The sequence below is a fragment of the Battus philenor genome, unplaced genomic scaffold (genome assembly GCF_028537555.1).
Source record: "Battus philenor isolate CCGP_79_NKW_IND1 unplaced genomic scaffold, ilBatPhil1.0.hap1 SCAF_26, whole genome shotgun sequence".
NCBI classification, from domain to species: domain Eukaryota; kingdom Metazoa; phylum Arthropoda; class Insecta; order Lepidoptera; family Papilionidae; genus Battus; species Battus philenor.
Genome location: NW_027181689.1, coordinates 6916095 through 6939215, shown reverse-complemented (window position 1 = coordinate 6939215; position 23121 = coordinate 6916095). Strand labels below are relative to the sequence as shown.

The following is a 23121-nucleotide window of genomic DNA, read 5'->3' as shown; positions in this document are numbered from 1 at the left end:
ACACCGTTAATCCATCTACCGCTATACCAAGACGCGGCAACCGACAAAAGATCACAATAAAAATAAACCGTGTTTGATAAAGAAGTCACATCAGGTTGAGAATCTGGCTGGTAAAGGTTATTGTAATTTCTGCTGTAATAAATTCTAATAACTAGGTTGTCGGCCGGTGAACGCTCCTTATAATAGGTACACTGGTCACTGCTGCCATCAATACCTGTTAGTTCATCTATTATTCCTGCTTTGAAACTTAAAAATATTTTGAATGCGGTCGCTGGCAGCGTATAATAAAAATATGACGTTAAATAAACTTAAGAACGTTAATCATTTAAATCCGAAGTTATATCGAAACTTAAAATTCTTTTGTATTTTATTAACAACGTAAGAATCAAAACGACGAGGGGCATAGATAAGAAAATTGACTTACAGTAAAATTCATTTCAGAGCTTTCATGTCGTTTTAAGAATTTAAAGAATTGTTTTAAATATCCGCGTTCGAATTTGAATTTTAACGAGGATTTGAATCCAAACACCAACTACTACTACTGGAATGCTACTGTCATCATTGAATTTAGGCTGATTTTGAGTTGGAACCAAGAAGTGCACGAGTAATAGTTCACAATCACCCACCATACGAGTAAACATGTAAAAGAGTGCCATCTGTAAGATTTCTTTGAATTTATTTAGAACAAATTCAAAATTCTTTATACTTCGGAAGGTGTCGCTGTAAAAAAAGATAGTAAATGTGTATTCTGCTATTAACAGGTCAGTAGATGGCGCTCAAAACGCAAATACACTATATTTCCTGAGAGTCTCTTCTTATGGCCGCTAGATGGTACTTGTATAACCCAGCCATAGCAAACTTAACATAAAATTGCAAGGCGCCGGACCAAACCCAGACATGTTTGAATTTGTAGGATTATATCCAAAGCAAACTTAACCGTTGGTTGGTCAATACAGACAAAGCTCGCTGGTGAAATTGGTCTGACAGTAACAAGCGATACGTTGCTGTTGTTGCTTGTGTGGCGTTAGTGTCATTTGTAACAGTTTTTCTTCGTGAAAACATTGTGAGTGTTTTTGTTCATTTTGTGACTTAAGTAAATAATTAATTGAATGGTTTTTATTAGTTTGCATCAGTGAAGTGCTTTTTAGTGCATAATAGTGAACAGCATTGTGGAAAACGTGGTCAAAAATCGGGAATCGGTGCGGTTATTTCAAGTTCGCCGGTTGTCTTGTTGTGGTGAGTGCATGATCGATATTTACCCCCTTTTATACTTTATCATGACCTTTTTTGTTAATATTACAATAGCTCCGGTCTTAATATACTACAGGGTTCAATATATTATATTGTTTACTACGATTTCTATTAAATATTAAGATGTTAACTAAAGACTAATTCTGAACCACATTTAAAATATTGGTTTTGATTGTTGTCAGAAATACCACTTATTTTCTTTCAAAACAATGCGTATTGGTTACGTTCGTATTAAAGGTATTTTAGTCTTTAGTAAAATGTTTAGTAAAAGGTAGTTTTGAGTAAAATGTTTACTTTTATCAAATAAGAAAATTCAAAATTATTTGCTGTACTATTTTTAACCGGAAGTATAAAAAACTATTTAATTTCTTGCAAATAGTATTTTTTATTAACCTAATTTATTTAAAATTTATGTAACCATGTTCATACATACTTCATTTGAATTCTATTAAAATATAGAGAATGTATTAAATTTTGCCTTCAAGATACAATCCTTACAAATTATTTAGACATTATTTTGGAAACTTAGTCTACAAAAATATATTTTTTGTATTTTAGAGGTTTTCTTAATAACCTTAAAAGTGCTTAATTTTGTTTAGGCTATTAACACATAATTAATAAATGTATAAAATGTTAATAAAAAAACTCTCAATGTAATTTACATTTTGCATTGACGCCATTTTTTTTGTTACCATTGCTATTTTGTATTTATAATAAGAATTATACACTATTAAAACTTTTAATTTTCGATTTACTTAACATTGTTGAGCTTCATTTTGAAAAGATTTTAGAACTTAAATAAATAATGTAAAATTTGGTATTGTATGAAGGCAAATCTATTATAGTTCAGAAAAGCATGAAGAAAACTGTTTTTAAATAGATAAAAATAGTCTATTGCGTCCCATCTCTATAGTATGTTTGTGTTGTCAACTGATACATCTGTTTAGTTGTTTTAACAGCCCGCTTGTTGGGGGTGTGAATATTTTACATACAAAATTAGATCTGATGGGTGTAGTCAGATCAGTTGCTATTATTTGTTTTACATTTAGTAACATGAATGAACGGAGAACAAAAAGTTGGTGAGTTAAGAAAAAAATTGATATTCTGCTACATTCTGGGAAGATATCACAAGGTAATGAAAAGAATAATATAAAAATGAAAGAGGCAATAGATATAAATTTTTTTGAAGGAAAAAATGGAAAGGTAACATATGCTCTTATTAACTGCATCTTAAAATTGTTTATTAATCTTTGATAATATGCATATGCACTGTAAGCAGCTATCTACATAAATCTTATCTTAGTATGACATTTGTTTTTACTAAGCTATAGCTTTTGTTATTGGCATGTGCCAATACTGGAATGCATTATTTTAGCCATTATTCAGTCTAGTGCTGAACATTAACCTGTGTCATAGATTTCATATTGGAATTCCGGTTGGAAGTGGCACGCGTTCAGCGTCATCTGACGACCTTAGTAGGGTTTGTCTACCTTAAGGGTAGACGTCTGTGGTTTTCATGCCACAATTTTAAATCCCAATGGACATTATTCTGCGTGCTATGTGACCTGCCCACTGGCTCTAACTTGCCAGTCCGTGGGGTATGTTACTTTCGTTCATTCACGAATTCCTCGTTCGATATTGACTTTGTTGTTAACTTTAATCATTACTTCTAATTTCAAAACGTAATAAGTACTGGGTTATCCTTATCGCTTTGATTCGTTATATCGTTTTTATCTCTCTGCGCTCTACTTATCAATTTAATTGCTGTTTTTGAAGCAACAGCGCCGCGCCAATCTTTTTGACGCGCCCTTGCGATATCGTCTTGCTACAGTTTTTATAAAATAGAATTTTCGCTATGGTATTTTTCCAAAACAACGGACTTGCGTCTTAATAATTTATTCATAACAGATAATCGTGAGGACCTTAAAGTTCTGGAGAGAACTGTAGGAGCAACATTCCGTCATCGTAAGCGGGGAAAGAAAGCGTAAAAGGGAATTAATAATTAAATATGGGCGAAGCTTGAATGAATATACCCACTTCTACTTCGCACAATCCTATCTGAAATTTCTAATGCTGACCCATGGTAGGCTGTGAACTGTAGGACGGTTGAAACCAATAAATGGATACATACATTAATATCTCTAACTTTCCTGAACAATAAAATATCCATTTATAAGGGAAAATTTTGTTACCGATGTAAAATAGTTACTTATCCAATAATGCAGATGAGAAATTTTAATTGTAAAACGAAAAACAATTCTTCCAGAGCTGCCGATCTCTTACTTCTCATATCATGTACGGGAAAGGTCTTTTTTTTAAACTAGAAGAGGAAAAGGAAGCCACAAATGAAACATTTCACAATCCGTTTAAAAGAAGTCGCACTCGCCGGCAAGGACGAACTAGGGGCGACAAGAACCATAGAAAATAATGTTGCTGGCCTTTTTCGTTACTTCTCCCAGCGCTAACGTTTTCCAGAATAGTGGAAATATTTTCCAGAAGATACCAACCCACCAACTTGAAGTTTGGCTCTCTCCGGCGCCCTTTTTTTCGGAATGCTTAACACGTAATGATAGCCTAAACCCAGATCTCCTGTCGGGGGTCCATACACCAGGTCACACCATGGTAGCCCAAACGAATAAAGAGCTTACATCCAGTAATGACCACAGCCAAGGTTTCTAAAGGAGCCTCTGCAGTAGCATTGCTACCTAAAATAATGCTAAACGCTCTCGTTCTCACCTCTCAAGCCAGCGGATTCTCTCAATGTTTTAAAATAATAGTGAACATCAACCACAAAAAAAACAGTAAAGATTTGGTATCAGAAACTTTAGTAGTGCACAGTTGTTATCGGAATCTTGTTTAACAAGCAAGAGCTACGGCTAGAAAGTAATTGGAAACTAATGTAAATACGTATTTGCTTTTATTATTTTTCCGAAGAACGTCTTCCTCTTCCATATTTGTTATTTTATTAACTGTAGGCGAGATCACACAAGTCATTTCCACATATAGACTATCGAAGATTAAATTTAATTGACCAGTCATAGGTTAATTTTTTCTTATGGTCATTTCATTAGAACAGGCCGATAGATCATACAAGATAGTGGACTGCGAATTAGCTTTTTAACCTTGTCTCTGGTGATTACATCATCGTTTATTTTTTGGATATTCTGAATTAATTATAACGTCGTAATTAATAGTTTTTTTTTGTTTAATAAAAAATATTACGTAAACAATATTAAAACTTTTTTTTGTTTAAATTTCGTGAGAACTGTCAGTAAACTATACCTTCATCAGCAATTTATTAGTGGCCAATTGATAACTTAGAATACAAAAAATAACTTTAATGTATTTATAATGTACTGGATCTATAGTTTATTACACAAAAAGTTGAAAAAAAATCTATAACCATGTGAAGAATTTTGTGAAACCGATCACAAAACAGCCTGATTTTGTTCTGACCTTACCTCATATTAAAGTGCATTTGCATCCCACTTAGCTTGAAGTTTTAGGATACCGTAACAGAGGATCTTTCTATACCGGCACACTTCACATTCTTGATGTACAAGTGATTTTTAACAACGTAACGTCGAAGGATTTCGAAATTCTCCGAATTTCTAGTGATTTAATCCCTATATTTCAGTTTCTGTTTAATTTCATTATGACAGCCATACTCGCATTGATATTTCTATTGGTTTATTTTCTGTGATTCACCTCATAGCAACGTCATATGGTATGTTATCTGATTGTATCAGGAAAGGGGTCCGAGGATTGTTACTAGCAGGGTTACTACTGCCTGCCCGTATAAGATGACATAAGGATGTGTACAATCATTCAAATTCAAAATGAAAATATTAATTTTATGTTTAAGTGGGCATTTACATGCTCTTTTAAATTGTCAATTATTTTAACATTATATGTAGTAAACTATCGCTGGCTGAGAATGCTGCTGTACTGGCCAGAAACTCGGTAGTTGCTGTTTTTAAATGATATTAACTATTGTATACATTATAATATAAACCAAGTAATTGAAACAACATACCAAGTTCCACACATTTCGATGAACCAAAAAATATTGATGTATTTAATAATATACTTTCGAACGATATCGTATGGTACTTTATTATAAGTCGTTATGGTGGCACTACCCGGGTCACGGGATCCTACTCACATGGACTTTTTTTTGTAAGGGTATCTAAAGAATAGTCTAGGAAACGAACCCAGTGAAGATCTCAGCGCTTAAGAGAAAATGACGTTCGCGAAGTTAGTGCTATCCCACGATCACTTCTGCGGCGGGTACCCGAGTGGTGGTCTGCATTTCGGCGGCTTAATTTTCAAGAAATAAAACCCGCACAATTCTTAGTATTGATTTTTTATTGAAATAAATGTTTAATAAATTTGAATTTGAAATCTGAATTCTGAACTTGATGTTCGGAACCAATGAAAGATTTCTTTAAGTATTGAAGATTTTTGAAAAATTACTTGTTTTGCAATTGTGAAACAAATAAATCTTGCTAATCTCAACCGAATTCCAGATGACACGCTTGATTTTTTGTAATCAAATAGAATCAAAAAGTATGAAAACTTTTACATGTATGTTTACTGTATCGTAATATTAAAATAAAACTTCCAATTACTTCCAAACAAAAAATTAAAAAAAACGATGAAAAATATACTCACATTGTTGTAAAAACCAACAACGTTATTAAGACTTAAAATAAAAAATAAATAATGTTAAGCAATACAGAAACGCAAAAAGAGTTTATATACAACTATCAACATGGAAAATATATGTACAAAAGAATTCAAACCAAGATAAATTGTATCTATCCTTAAATACAGGAAAATGAACTAAAATGCATGTAATGCTCCTATAAATATTAAAAATAGATAACTCTGTTAATGTCAAAAACAAAAAGCACACTATAATAATGTTGTATACTTTTCGCTGCGAAATTACGTGGCCGTAATAATTCCGACCTAAACGAATGTAAATTGTTCACGTAAACTTTGCTTTGATGTCTTTATTTCATTTCTGCGACCGTCCGGTACATAAGTTTTTGTTATGTTTAACAACGCGTCACATTCCCCTAATGAAACTAATACATTATTGTAATCCAGTATTACCGGTTATGAACATTACCGAACTATGTGCTTACATCGGAATAAAGCTCCTTTAACGAAGGTGCCTGCGATGTACGTTATAGTATTTCAGAGTTATGGGATTACATTAATACCCGTCCTAGATATCGTACGGTGCTTTATAATTAAAAAAGTATACCACTTAACAACGTAAATATTTACAATTCGCGTGCATAGGATCTCAACAAAGTACAGTTAAGTAGCCCACAGGACGGAAGGGGTTTACGATTCGGTAAACTTATAAGGAGGAGCGCCAGAAATAGCGCTACGTCGCTTTCCCTTTCGCTTGTCTCTAGTACATATATGGCAGCCTAGTACTTATTGTCGCTATTGTCCAGTAGGTATAATATTTGAAAAGGTTAAGTGATATTTGTGAATTCATATTCATTACAGTTGTTTAGAAAGGTGAACTGCAGGGTGTCCATTCACAAAGTGAAGAAAAAGACTCGCTCAGGTTGTACCACCCTGGATCCGTGCCGCTTCTTACTTGTCTTATTGGAAATCTAAGGGGGATGCGTGCGTCTAGCATGATGATTTGTTACTCTAATGATTAATAATGGTTTTTTATTGTTTTAATATTAAATTCGCTGGATAAGCCTTAAGTTTAAATAAGATCGCTATCTTCCTTCGGCAAGTCAGTAAGCATTTGAAAGGAGTAATTTTTTCATTTTTTCAAAAAGGTGTCCCTATAATAATCAAATTTATTTTCGTAGTTTTCCTGAAATTAGTCTATATCTAATTTGCTGTTTCATACATGTATATGAATAAAATTGAAACGCCAAATACGTTGCAAAACATAAAACTCGGTAACGGCTTGACCAATCTGAATTGTTTCATCATATTTCATGAAAAAAATTGCAAATTTTCGAGGAAAATAGTGAAAATAACACTGTTTTTCCGTAGAATCCACAGGGTAAAATAAAACACTATAGTTCCAAGTATAGTAGTAGGTTGGCAATGAAAATACTCGATGGAACATAATATTATGCGATTGATTTGCTATAGGAATGGACTTCGGGTTCATTTTATTTTATGATTAAAGCAATAATTATTCAACTCACGAGTTGTGGGTTTTAGGGGTAAGGTTGTGTTGAAATTCACCCCGCGCCTAAACCTCTACGACCTTACTGTGCGTGCCCATTGTCAGATTAAGGAAGGGACGGAGGTTATCTATATCTAGTGGAAATAGTGGAAAACTATGATCATTTTACACAGTCGGGGTTCAGTAACAATTTCATAAATACTTCTATTGCTTTGGGAGCTATCACGGTAACGTTTTAATGGACATGAACATACGAAGTGTGTTCAAAAACGAAACGAAGTTCAGAACCTACTATGAAACAATACATCTAAATTTCTTTTAATATGCATTAAGTATTAATGACGCGGCAACTATTCCGAAGGCAAAGATATCATATATCTACCCTCGGGAAAAAGTAATAACTCTTGTTATAAGTACGAGGTGTGTTCAAAAAGTATCGCGAATTTTGTGTATTTTCAAAAATTATTTATTTATTCGTGAATATCTATTTTGACCCCTTCAAATATCCCGGGGGGATTACCCCTGGGATATTATACACTTGTACCAACGTTTTTTTCAATGTTCGAAGCACTTCAAAAAATCATTTTTTTGTATCTTGTTCAGCTCCTCCTTTGATGCCGTCTTTATGTCGTCAATCGTGGCGTAGCGTCGTCCTTTCATGGGCCTCTTCAGTTTTGAGGTCAAGAAAAAGTCACAGGGGGCCAGATCCGGGGAATACGGTGGCTGCGGTATCATAAATGCAAGCAGCGATGTGTGATGTGAGCAGGGGCGTTATCGTGGTGCAAAAGACAATTTTTGTTTTTCCACAAATTCGAGCGTTTCTGGCGGATTGCTTCGCGCAAATTGCGAATAACTTGCAGGTAATATTCCTTATTCACCCTTCTACTCTGTGGCAAGAACTCATGATGCACCACGCCCCTGCAATCGAAAAAAACTGTAAGCAAAACTTTCACATTCGACCGAACTTGGCGTGCTTTTTTCGGTCTCGGTTCGTGCGGCAGCTTCCATTGAGATGATTGAGCTTCGGTTTCCACGTCATAACCATAAACCCACGATTGGTCACCAGTTATGACCCTCTGGAGCAAATTCGGGTCGTCGCGGACAGATTTTAACATCTCATTAGCAATGTTCGAGCGATGCTGTTTTTGATCGAAATTGAGCAATTTTGGTACGAATTTTGCAGCGACCCGTCTCATGCCCAAATTATCGATTAAAATCGAATGGCACGAGCCAATCGATATGCCTATGGTCCTCGGCAATTTCTCTAACGGTGATTCGACGATTGGCCAATACCATTTTCTTCACTTCATCAATTTTTTCTGTTGTTGAAGTGCTCTGACGTTCGGCATACTCTTCGTCGTTCACATCTTCTCGGCCTTCTGAAAACATTTTGTACCAGCGATAAACGTTGCTTTTGTCCAAAGTAGCTTCTCCGCCACAGTCAACATTCGGAATGCATCCGCGCACTTAATTTCGTTTTTCACACAAAATTTGGTACAGGTTTTATTGTTCCATTTTTTTGAATAGGTAAAAATCGAAGATGAACCAAAACACGTGCAAATAAAGCAGCTGTCAAAGATAAACTGAACATTCAAAGTGGCCAGACTTGTCACCATAAGTGAGAGACATATGTACCAACATAACGCCACAAAAAAAATCAAAATTCGAATATATGTAACCCGCAAAAATTCAAAATTAGCGAAACTTTTTGAACACACCTCGTACAGCATTTTACTTAATAATAATATACGTAATTGTAATAGTCTTTAGTGGACACTGGGGGGCAAAAAAATCTAGCCTTTTTAATATTCATGTTATTCGTTATCATCACTATCTTTTTGGTCAACAGATGTGCACCACTGGACATAGACATAATCCGGTGAAATTGTAATATGCACCGGCTCCTCTTATGCCAATCCTCCCTAGGGAGCCCGCGAGCTTCTTTACCTTAACAGAGATTTGAGGCTAAGCGCCCTCGGTACCTTGCCCGCTTCAAATCTTTGGAATCTGCAAATGCCATGTGGGCAACAATATAACACAGGTAGAAAAAAAAATATAGATCTCCCCCAAAGGTTTCTAATAGGATGTTAAAAAGCAGTACACTAGTGTTTTTAATTAATTAATAATGTCGACCCTTTGCCACAACAAAAGCACTATAGGAGCGAAAGAGAGAGAGAGAGAGAGAGAATTCATTTGTGATTATTTGACATGTAATTGGTAAAATAATGCATTTTGTAAAAACAGCTATAGGCATTTTTTTAAACCGGGGGCTGTTGAAGTCTAGGAATTTATGATTTAATCTAACGTTGCAGTTTACTGAACATGTATGTCAGTTCTGTAGTAGATATACATGTACTTATCTAGGTATTGCCGGTAATAAAACCTAACCCTCCGATTTGTTTTGCCGCATCGGGTGGGCAAAGCAACAAACAAGCGGCGTGCGATTTCATTAAACTTCAACGCCGCGTTTTATCGGTTCCCATTCAGCGGGCGAGCCGCGGAGGGACGTAAGGCGGTGACGTCACGGCTGACTCAGCCGCGCCCAGATGTGAGCGTGGCATTGTTTGGGCCCGTTTTAACGACGCGGTTCGTCCGCATGTGTGGCGCGGCTTTATGTCGGCGAAGAAAAAGAACGCAGGGCGTTGCTCTGTGGAATCTCTAGTATGTCCACTGGCGCCTTTACAGGGTGACTTGGAGTGGACGACGCTCCGTCTACTTCGTTTAGCAATGTTGAATAGACATTTTTAAATATTCTAATTGGATTTTGTAGCGTACATACTGCAAACCTGTCTTGATACATCATCATCTTTAGAGGCAGGAAAATCGTTATTTTGTTTAATTACTATTATTGTTAAATCTGTTAGTTTTGATTCCACAGTGGTTAAGATGAAGGTTTTTATATGTGCGATAGACTTTGTTAATTTTCAAAGTCAAAGTCCTGTTGCAATTTATACTATTTTTCCTTGTATTAGGGCAAGTAATAATTATAATTTTATCTTCCGTTTCCCTAATTTGACGACATATAGCATCTTGTGTAGTACAATGTTGTGCTATCTAGGTTTTTTTTAAACCCTTTATATTCTCAAATGTCGTATCATCGCGCAGTCTTTCGATTCCGATGTTACTTGTAGTTTAGCCTATGACTCAAATAAGCTTATTAAACATCAACTTAACTTTGTAATATTTGTCACTAATGAAGATGTAACTAAGGATTTCATTTTCATATTATTGCCACCGGTAGCCAATTTAGATCAGCTTCGGCAGGACCGACTTACCTCGAGACATCAGAAAATAAGTAATGCAACGACCGTATCTAAGGTTCTCGAAGGAGCCCTCGAGATAAATTACATAAACGAGAGCGGCTTCCGCGTTCTGCTTCAAGCCCGCGATATCTATACATGCTTATAAGCCAATATTGTACACCTAGACTGAAAAAAATCAATGGTTTTGATATACTTAGTCATGGTGAGAAGACGGTATGTTTAATTTGCCAGCGCGTACAAAACATGCCGATTAATAAATAAAATATAACAGACGATAAATAGATAGATAAAGTAATAAACTAATGTCTAAACTGGATCTAAGCAGCGCAAGATGGGTCTTCGTGGCAATCTTTGGAGAAGGCTTATGCCTTGCAGTGAGAGTCTAAAGGCTAATATAATGTTGATGATGAATACCTACATTTTGCCATCAATAAATTAACAAGTTCTACCATAGGTCTACGTATACGCATCGATAATAAAGTTCCCAGGATATCTTATACCTTCCTTTTGTAGTTCAAAATCTTCATCAATCAAAAAGAAAGTAAATATTTTTAAATAAATCATATAAGTAATGTGTCAGAGTTTTTAGTTGATCAAAATATGTAAATGTTATAATACTGTTACAACAGTTGAGTTTCTGGGCGGCTCTTAGCAGGTCAGTCCGGTTCAAAAGTGCGTCTAAATTCCTACTTGAATAAAGATATTTTGAATTTAATTAAATTAATAATTGCCGTCTCCATAACAAGCATGTACAAAAGTAAGGGTACATTATGACATACTGTCGTGTTTACTTTGAAGCTCGAGCTTTAATAGCTGATGATGTATCTGAGTATTTCATTTCGAAAGAGCAGAAACCAGAAGGCTTTGTGAAGTACGTTCTCTGTGCCGCTATCATCAAAGGAAACAAAGACACTGTTTTTACGCATACGTCGTGACTTCGAAATGTTTCAACAAACAGAAAACGGGCTTTCATCTGTCGCTTGCGTAGTATTATCGCTTTTTAGGTAATGTTACGTAAAATTTGACACTGAACTTTGTTTAAACACGGTGTCGTGTTCAAGCGTTCTAATATAAATGTTAAAACTATACAAGTGATTCGTTATAGGTGCAAAAACGTTAAATGGGTGAATGTATACCTCATCTGTCAACAAAAACTTTAAAAGCTTATATACCTGTGTCAAATTATACTGCATAAAATGATTATTCTTCAAGTCTTGAATTGCAATATACCTATAACATCTGGCTGTACTAAGTCTGCAGAGAAAGATATAAAGCAATAATTAATATTAAGATGATGTTATCTGAATAAGGTAAATAATTTTTATTGGTTAAGTAATATTCTTTATTGTACTCACTCGAAAATATACATAGTTCTGTAAAATTAAAATAAAAAACAATATGTTTACGTACGTACAGTCTTATCACACGAGGCAATTTCTTCGAGACCAACAAAGTATGGAAACAGTAGAAGTATGATAACTTATTACTGTATTATATCAGTTTGTTTATTATTTCTTAAAACTTTAATTTTTGGATAGCGTGTACAATATATCAATTGATAACAATGGCCATAATTGTAGGCGTTTTAAAACAGTAACATCTCGAAATAATCAACTGTTAATGTGTCAAACTGTTAATAATCAATTATGTCCAAATCAACAATAAATATTTTTACTTTGTTGATGCATATACAAAAAACTTGTTTAAGCGTTTAGCAATTTACAGCATAGTACAATTATTGAGTAGGTTTTGTTTTGTTCAGTAACCATATAATATTGAATCCTACAGTATACGGCAAAGAAGTAATAGCTAATTTGTCAGTAAAAAGTTTAGAAGGTTTTACAATTATTTACAATTACCCTGTATAAATTGATTTCATGATCAATTTATAATAACATAATTTTTCTATTAGGAATACTTCTAGGCAATAACTTATGACAGTACTAAGTCTGCAGGCACAGATGCCAATGAATAATTTTAAAATGTATATTTCATATTTTTTAATTTTTACATGTATTATTACTATGCCTTACATTAATTAACAGTGTCATTCACATTCACTTGACATATTTGACCTCTTTACAGCTTTTACACCTATAACCAATCAGTCCGTATAATAAGTAGCTTAATTAAATATGTTTTAATGTCATGCAATTAATATTTTAATTAATGTAATTGTATTTGATACATACATTGCTTTAAAATTACTTTTTATTATTTTTGGCTTTATGGCAGGGTTATATAAAAACGTCGATTCGGTGTTACTATGGTTCTGAAGGAATAATATGGATCGTAGCGTAGAAAGGAGAAAGGAGAAGACTACGTATTTGATTAGATGTAGCGACGTATTGTACTGTGAGCCTCAATAATTTGTCCTCGTCGTTGTAACGTCTAATATAACAGTGGAATAGTTTGGATGAATTTACATATATTACTTTAACTTTCTTATCGGTTAATTGTAACAGCTGCTCTCAAACACATGTGTTTGGTCATGTTTTACGATTCGACATTTGCTAACCATTAATTAGGTTAAAAGATACATTACGAGGGCCAAACTGAAAGTTTCTAGAACTGGCAACTTAAAAGCATTATATTAAAAAAATAAGTTTAAATTTTGAAAATAGAACTCTTTACCAATAATATTGAGTATACATTTCATTCATTTGTCATTTGTTTTACGATTTGGCGGCAAATTGAAAATTGTCTGTGCACGTCAGAATGAATTTAAACCGAGAAAATTTTCGTGCAATGATTTTTTATGACTTTCGATGTCATATAAGTCAACAAGAAAGTTATGATAGACTTCGATTGGCTTTTCACGATGAAGCCACATCTCGTGCCACAGTTTACAACTGGTTTAATGAATTCAAACGTGGTCGAACTAATCTCACCGATGATTTGCGTGAGGGACGGCCTTCTACAGCGACGACTGAAGACAATATCAGTGTTGTGCGGCGTATGATAGAGACTGACAAAAGAGTGACCTATCAGCAGATTCGGACAAGTCTAGGCATAGGTATGAGTCAAGTGCACAAAATCCTCCATGAACATTTAGCGGTCAGGAAGCTTTGTGCCCGCTGGATACCGCATAATTTGACCGAGGCTCAAAAACTCCGCCGTGTTGATTGGTGCCGAGAAATGATCCAAAAATTTAACGGAGGTGACTCAAATGCTGTGTTCGACATACTAACGGGTGATGAAAGCTGGATTTACTGTTATGATCCGGAAACCAAAAGACAGTCTGCTCAGTGGGTGTTTCCTTCCGAAGAGTTGCCAACTAAAGTGAAGAGAGGTCGAAGTGTTGGAAAAAAGATGGTGGCCTCGTTCTTCGGAAAGACAGGTCATTACGCGACAGTTGTCTTAGAGGATCAGATAACGGTTAATGCAGAGTGGTACACTAACAACTGTTTGCCACTTGTCTTGGAAAAAGTTCGAGAGAAACGGCCTCGCAGCAGGATCCTCCTTCATCACGACAATGCCTCGTCGCACACCGCCAGGCAAACGATCGACTATTTGGCGACCTCAGACGTGGAATTACTGGGTCACCCGCCGTATAGCCCCGACCTCGCACCCTGCGATTTTTATTTATTCCCGAAAATAAAAGAAAAACTTCGAGGAAAACATTTTATGGACGCCGAAGAAGCAGTGGCTGCGTTTCAAAACGCCGTCGAAGAGACCCCTAAGGCCGATTGGGCAAGGTGCTTTTCTCAATGGTTCCATCGAATGCAGCGATGTATTGATGTAAATGGACGCTATTTTGAAAAGTTATAATAAAACTAATAACTTGCTAGAATGCTTAGTTTTTGATTTTCTAAGAACTTTCAGTTTGACCCTCGTAGGCAAGTGCTATGTTTTGAATATCTTGACTCTTTTCTTTTCTCATAGTCTTACGTTATATTATATTTTTTAAATCTCTGTCATAATCATCATTTTAGCTGGGCGTCCATTGTTGGACATAAACCTCCTTATAGATTTCTAAAAGGATCGATTGGCCTTCATCTAGCGTCTTTCGACCACCTTAACGAGATCGTTTATCCAATTTATAGGTAGAATTCGTGTCGTTGTGTGGTGGACTGCGCTTGCTGGTCCGTTGTCACCATTTCAAATCCTTAAGCCAGTCTCTAAGTCTCTTCTGCGCGCTGTGGCCTTTTCACTGTCACTACAAATCATCAAACTGCTGAGCTTTGTCGGTTGCTTTCGTTTGTGTACGGATCTCCTTATTCTTTATTCAATCTCGTGGAGGCATCCATGGTTATAAAAGAAATTAAAATAACTTTGTTTTACAGTAGTTTATACGCCTTGTACGTTTTACGTAACGTATTATTAAAGGTTTCTTTCGTTTGTTTAGGGATCTTATTTCTCATAATTCACATGATAGTGTTTTAATATTTTTTTTTAAAAAACGAGACCAGTCAAAATGTCAATGTGTTTAAAAAGTACACATCAAATATAAAGGTTTTACGGTATAATGGAATCATTATTCGCGTCCATTACCAAATTTACATCCAATTTTTCAGCTGTCAGTTTTTAGCGTAATTCTTAAATAATTAAAGTGTAAATCTTAAATAATTATATGGCCAAGGCAATAGGCGCTTGTGAAATGTGTAATACTCTATATGGTTCTTTTACATTTTTAACTTAATAGACATTTTTACATGTATTTCTCAGCTTAAAAATAAAATAAATCCAATTATATCAAGATTGTGAGCAGCAGGGGCTCCTGTCCGTGATGAATCGCATCTTATCGTTTCCATTAATCGTGTCAGTGTATTGCGAAATCTAATTTGTGTTTTTCTATACATTTTGTGATTCAACAATACACTAACGTGTGGTCGACATATTTGGTAGTGAAAGTGCAGCTTAATGAATTCTATTATAGTTAAAAACCTAATTTAATTTAAGGTAATCAAGTAAAATAATTACGTAACAGATTAGTGTCAGTTTTATAATTAATAATACTTTCCATGAATTACTATTGTATTCATAACATCGTTAGGAATAGGGATACGAATGCACCAAAAGTCAAAAAAAAAATAGATATTTACAAATTCGTAAAGATGTCGCATTCATGCTTCAGAATAATATACATTCATAACGAAGACTTTTTTTCAAATAGCGGAAACGTGAGACGGGCAATAAAATTAATAACAACTAGTAAAATTCCTATTACGTGCTCCAACGTAACGACTTTAATGAACCCTCGATCTTTATTTCGTGAAATGCACATGAAGCTGTTGGGTTATGAGCGCTACTAAATAGCATATTACTTTATATTAGCTTATAAATGAAACGTTTATTTAAGTATATCGTTACTGTGCTTAAATGTTTCTTTACAATTAATTTGAAGTTAAGTTTTACCTTTTGCAGCAATAGCAAAGAAAATATTTAATTTAAGGTAAATTCGCCGACAAGCGCACAGAGCATTAGAACTTTATTAACAATGTTAAAAACAACTGACAAACAATTTAAAAAATCTGTATTGTAAGATAGGGTGTTTTTTTTAACATATGTTATAAGAGATGAAGAAATTTATGTCATATTTTTATAATGTAGTCAATCATAATTTAAATTTAAATTTAAAATACCTAAAAGAGTATCAACCGATATGGAATATAGTCAGTGAAGACTGCACTGAACAGTTACGTATTTTGTGAAACATTTTCAAGTTAAACCGATTCACGTAAAACGTACAAATTTGTACCGGTACAGCGATGGTCACATTGAATATCAATTGACTTTACATTCGATTTCCCCATCGCAATCCGAGACGAAAAGTGATGCTCGTGTGTTTTTATCATTTTGTCATTACCAAAAACATTATTACAAACTCTTTAAAATAATCGATATACTAAGATATACATTCATTAGAAATACTAAATGTTACAGATCATAACATATAGATACATGATATGTCTTATTGCACAATCGTACTAGGTTTCGCGGCAGAAACGGGCGCCTCGATTTTATCTTGACCGTGTATATATGTAAGTCAATTAAGACAATATATTTTATATTTTACTTGTTTATTTTTACTTTGTTATGATCATTATTATTTCAGTCGGAGGACGTCCACTTTTTTACATGGGCCTCCCTCAAAAGTTTCCAATAGAACTGGTTGGAAGCAGCCTGCATCCAGCGTCTTCTGATGGTCTTAACAAGGTCGCCTGTCCACCAGGTTGGAACTACTAGAAAGATGGCGTCAAACAGTGCCGAGACGAGCGCAAGTGACATTTGTCACTTGTTTTTCAAAATAGTGCGGTGCGCGTGACTAGTGTTGCTTCCGTACGTTGGTGATTTCTTTTTAAATATTGAAAATTAAACAATTGTGCATTTGATGGGAAAAATATGCTTTTGTATAAACAATACTGTAGTACCTACATGTTTTCAAATTCAACATTTTTTGCAGCATCGTGATTATACTTGTTACTTACTTGAGTCAAGGTATTGGGAATCTATGGACATGGTCTATGTCCAACACAGGACGATCGCCGGCTAGTTAAGCTAGCTAAGTAGTAGATAACTATTTCAAAACCTTAAGCAAATAATTGTTATTGTTATTAATTATTAGTAAATAATACTATCTCATACAGTTACTATTTTTATTCTTTTTTACTAATTATTTAAATATAAAAAATAACAACTTTCAAAATGTATTACACAGTTTTTTATTAAAATGTACACTAAACAAGACGAGAGCGTAGATCTGCAGAGTTGTAATGTAAGAACAACATCATATTTTACGGTAATTGATCGTCATGTTTTATTTAGTCGTAACGTGTAGCGTATTATTGTTTCACTCTCGTATTTCATAGTCGTTTCTCATTCCAATGAGTTATTGCTGTATCTATGTATCATAAAGATAGTATTTATTTGCTATCTGTAATAATCTGTATTTATTTCTTTCCCTAAACCAATTAAAATAGAATATAGAAAATATACAAAAATAAGAAATAAATAGTGTTTAGAATATATCGATAAATAATTGTAGTACGAGAGGTTGTCATGTTTCTTTTTCGCGTTTCTCGTTTAGTTTCAATTTTAGCAATACAATAGGTGGTCCATTTTTATTTATATAGATTATTTTATTTGAAAGCTTTGCAAACTGAAGTTTTATCTATTTTTAATTTAGCTTATATAGTGTTTCTTTAAATGTGTTGTTAGTATATAAACTCCAAATTAGTCATTTAACAAAATTACATATAATTTTCAATTTATAAAAATGTGCCCACATTCGCACAGATGCCTCAGTCATGAAAAGCGATAAAAAAGTCAAGTAATTTTTCAGAAATGTTCAATATCGCAACGGCAGTGATTTCGCGTGTACGTATGTCAGATATCGCTTATTATTGATTTTCAAACAAAAATATGAAATTGCAATCGAAGTTTCAAAATTCGTGCGCATATCCATTGTTTATCCCGACGACGTTTATTTATATAATTATAAAAAATGTAGATAATTTTTTTAGTTTAGTAATGTATTATTAATTAGTCGTATTACATATAATAAATCATAAGTTATAGTTTCAACACAACTATTATTTAAAATTTTCAAAAATTTACATTATTGAGATGATACAAAGAAGATTCTGGACAGCAAGACAACACAAACGTTGAAACTGTATTCGGCTTTTTTCTCTTTGCAAAATTTCTTTGGTTTCCCTATCACACTCCTACCGGCTAAAATCCAACGGATTACCATGTTGCCCTTGACATTTACGGGAACGTTTTCGTACACAATCCTAGATTCATGGACTCATGGTCTTCCACTTATGTGATTTCCCACCTTTTAAGCAATTTCCTGCTTATATGTTAGGTAACCGCTGAACCCCTCGGCAAAGTCTATATGCTTGAAGAAGTGGATGCTTTTTTTTGAGTTATACAGCACGTTAGCAATAAAAAGAATTAATTAATGTCTGCACAGACGTGTTTATAAACCTAAATATAATATCATAATGTGCATGTGTCTTAATTAATGTTGTTGATGTTCGCGCGCTCCGGTCGACAAATTCACGTTGCTGATTTCCACCGTTTCGATTTAAGAACACCCTACTAAAATCATGTGAGCCAACAGACGCCTTCTGTATCGGGATCGGTCTTGCGCTGCATGCATCTAGCGACTTCTCACAATTTTGACTATGTTGTTAATCCATCTCGTGAGGGCCTACCCATGCTGCCACTACCAGGTCGTGGTCGCCACTTAATGTTTTAACCATGTCTTCGCTACTATAAAAATATGAAAAATCCTTTAACCGAGTTTTTGTTATTTATGTTCCTAATCGAAGGTTATAAGTGCTTTATTACGCGTAAACCACACACAAATGATACTAGAGTTGGATTACTGAGACTATAAATGCTTCTAGCTCCTACGTACCTTGATGTGTCTATTTATGAACCTTGAAATCTCATGTTTATGTTTTGTTGGAAAAAAAATAATTTTAATTTTATATACATAATGTATACAGTGTGTTTATTCATTCTACTTTTTTCAACGAGATTATAGTAACGGTAGGCGGAGATAACGTGGAAGATACGTAAAAAGTGTCCATCTGAGCGAAAACAATTTTTATTTCTCTTTTAGAAAACATTGTCCTCATAGATAATATCAAAAAGCAGAATCATGTCGAGACAATATTTATCTTTGCTTTCTCGGTAACATATTTAATCAAATCAATTGAAAATGTTTGTTTGTTTGATTGTAAACAACAGTTATTTTTTTTTGAATATTGTTTGTAAACACGATACATCATCGAGTAGGAACAATATTTATATTTGCATTTATTTGGTAACATAAATATGTTATTAAATAATCAAATCGATCTACAATGTTCATGTAAGAAGAAAAATTTCATACACAGTTCATCAGTAGACATACGAAGTGATATTTAATCACGTCACGGGTGCCAACAAGTTTACTTTTCTTTTAGAAAACTTTATTCACATGCACCCTGTCAAAAGGCTAAGAGTGTTGCCTATAAAAATATGTACATATATAATTAGAAACATAATTAATAAAATCGATTGAAAAATATACTTATAATTGTAAGCATGGTTTTACCTCACTTTTAAAACTTTTAATACTTTTTAACACTTTTTTTTTTTGCTTAAGAGTGATTTTACATCGTATGGTTAAAATTGGATGGTAACAATATTTATATTGCATTTCCTTCCTAACCAATGTAATATGTACGGCCTACTATATATAATAATGAAATAGGAGAATTGTGAATTTATTTAACATAAATATTTTCCTCTTATTTCTTAAACAGTTACATAAGTATTGAAAAGCAGGTCACAATGTACGCAAGGTTGAGCACCCCTCTATTTAAAAGCCTGTGCGTGGGCCATCGTATACTACGCTTCATTACTTCTATACCTTCGAATGCTAAGTGCCTGAATGTGAGAAGGCTGTTCCTATATCGGGCGATAGCTTTCGCCTACGCGTTCACTTAACCTTTTTAAACGCCGAGAATAATCATCGGCGGGGCAAACTGGAACGTAAATATATTTCTTTATTTAAATTGTGACCAGATATGAAGTAAAACATAATAATATAATAAAACAATAACATTAATGCTGTTCACAATTGACATAGGAAAGTATTTTAAAAATACCGACTTATTCGCTTCTAATTATGATCCTTGTGGTGGATTTCGTTGTTTGTCCTTCCTTCAGAAAAAAAGTTTATCTCTTCAAAATTACAAATTTAAAATAAAATATTATCGATATATTATCATCGTCATTCTAGCAGTAGGGCTTTCACACTGGACATTTTCGATATAGATTCCGTCATCGGCAAATGCATCAACATTCAAAAGAAATGACTAACACACGTTCATTATGGTAGACGTCTTCATGTTGGAAAAATTTAAAGGCGTAAAACATTAAAATCGTTAAAAAAATTAAGATTTTCATAAAAAATTAAATATAAAGCTGGCTAGCCGTTCGCAGCGGGAAGTCCGTTTAAAACACCGTTAAAATCTTTCGGGTATAATCTATTACATTTCGCGCTTTCTTACTTCCTCTGTAAGGGAAATAACTGTCTAAACTTTTTAGACACTCACCAAATTGGCTGCTGTGTACGGAATCAGTTTGCTAACTGTATCCGTCAAAATAAACATAATAATTAACGCAGCACTCGAGTTCATTGTACGCACAAAGGAATAGAATGGTTACGATCTTGATTGTATGACCCCACTTTACCACGTTTGTGCGAAAGGGGCCAAGTGCGAACGGCGTAAGCCACCACTCTAAAATGACCCGCGCTCAAAATTTAACGTCACAATCAACGCTAGAATCGACAAGGTCTGCGAGGTCATCATACAATGGCGCAGGTGTACAAAGCTCCCAATGAAACGAGACACTTGTTTTCAGAACAATTAATTCAAGCAATGCAGTAATGAGAGGGGTCATTTGCAGCTGGCTATCAGTACAATACAGTGCAACCGTGGTAATGACAGTTGCATCATAGGTTATTCAATTGTTTGCTTTTTATCTTGTTGGTTTAGTTGTTTTGTGTCATCAATGTACCGTTTATTTCCTAGAGCTATCTTATCTAAATATAGTGAGGTTATATACGAAGTACGATTAGTTATAAAATAATACACGAAAATATAGAAGACAGGAAGATACATTCAAAACTAAAGATCTACTTTGGATGTGTTGCACAATCGTTGCCTTTAATAATTTATTATAACAACATCAATTGCTGCGTTCTTGGTTTTAAAAGATTGGAAACTTCACCATTGATATGTTAGCGTCACACCCGATAAATTTATGCATACGAGGGAAAATACAATAGCGGACCGGCAATCGCTTCGTGCACTTGATAATTCACATGATTACTCGTCTTCGTAATTAATTTATTCCTTTTTTTGCCTCTTACTATCTATGGACGAACGCAGATGCCATTAAGGTTGTACCACACCGCATCTGCTTCCATATCTCTTTTAATCACATTTTTTTACCTCATCCTGGTTTCTTAACTTTAAATGCAAGGAATTCAAACTCAACAAGCATATATTTTAAATTCTACTAAAGCGCACTCTTGAAATCATTGCAAGACGGTATGAAAAGAGCGTACCGAGTAAATTATATTCTGAAGTGAGCTCATCAGAATGTAGCAGAAAGTTTAAATTCTCCTGCAGAAGTTTAAAGTTGTAGACTATGAAACTTTTTTCTTATGGTTATTCTTTATCATATAGAAAATTATTTAAATCATATTACAATATAGTGTCATCCATTACTTATGTTTTATTTATTTTTCCCCTTTTAATATTTGGATTACAGTGTAAATAATCCAGTGTCGAAGTAGGTACTAAACGATAATCACGATTTCGATTGTCCTTAGTTATTGATCACTCGTACCGACGTTTAGAAATAATTAATTATGATAATCATTTTTAAGATGTCATGTACAAACAATGTACAACATGTAAATGTGATGCTAAAACGTAATTTGTATTTGTGGACCCTGCTAATGCGATAAGAAAGTGAAACGAGAAGGACGTTCAAGTTAACATAAGTGATATACGGCTATATAAGGTTGTTGCTTGACGCAGTTAGCCGTTTTGGCTTTTACAGCTTCATCGAACTCAGGGATCGCGGATCCGAAATCCGCGAGCTAATATATTGAAAATAAAAAAGTGAAACGAGAAGGATGTTCAATTCAACTTAAGTGATATAACATTTCTAATGCAGGGCGATGTCTTATAACTTTTCAAAATACAAGATGTTTGTACTTTTAATCTATAATAAACAGTAATACTTATACAGTTTTGTTTGGAAGCCTTTGCCTCTCTTATAATTTTACCTATAAAACTTATCTATTAATAAATACATTAGATAATAGCATCATCGATTAGTAGAATTAATGTTGTCGGAATTCTGTTCAGAAATTCAGTACTAGTCCCGCGTCCACGTGCTGCAATTTGTTTTGCGATATATTCACAATATTTGCATTCACGACGAGCGGTGTGTGTTCACACCTGGCCACTAGGTTGTATGTACAGACTTTCTATTACATATAAGTTCAGCCTTGTGTAAATTAATCATTGTTGTTAGCTGGTGTTAGCTATGCGCAAATTTTCTCTTTCGAGGTACTCCATGGTCACGCCATTCAACCTTCTAAAACCGTGTTGGTTTTAATAGATTTCTCATTAGTCTTGATTGCACTGAATCTTCATTATGGTATTCATAACAAAAATAATATATAATATGGATAAGCAATCTTTGTAAACTCAAATAGTGAACAAAGACCTTATCGGTGTTTTACACTGTTTAAGAGGGATCGTCGAAAGATACTCCTAAAGATACAAAGTAGAAGCAGATATCTTCGGCCTCTGTTTTGCTTTCGGGTAGTGTACACATATGAATGCTATGGTTTACTTGTCGTCATAGTTTTACGATATTCACCGGCTGAATTATAATCAG

General features: G+C 34.2%; 1 protein-coding gene across 2 annotated transcripts in view; it reads left to right on the top strand.

The window, feature by feature from the left end:
* Positions 1 to 1017: 1017 nt before the first annotated feature.
* siz (Brefeldin-resistant Arf-GEF family protein schizo) overlaps positions 1018 to 23121 on the top strand; it is a 224351-nt gene continuing 202247 nt past the window's right edge. For both annotated transcript variants that reach the window (XM_068768754.1, XM_068768752.1), the window contains exon 1: positions 1018 to 1236. The gene's annotated coding sequence lies outside the window, so the exon portion shown is untranslated. The remainder of the gene's footprint in view (positions 1237 to 23121) is intronic.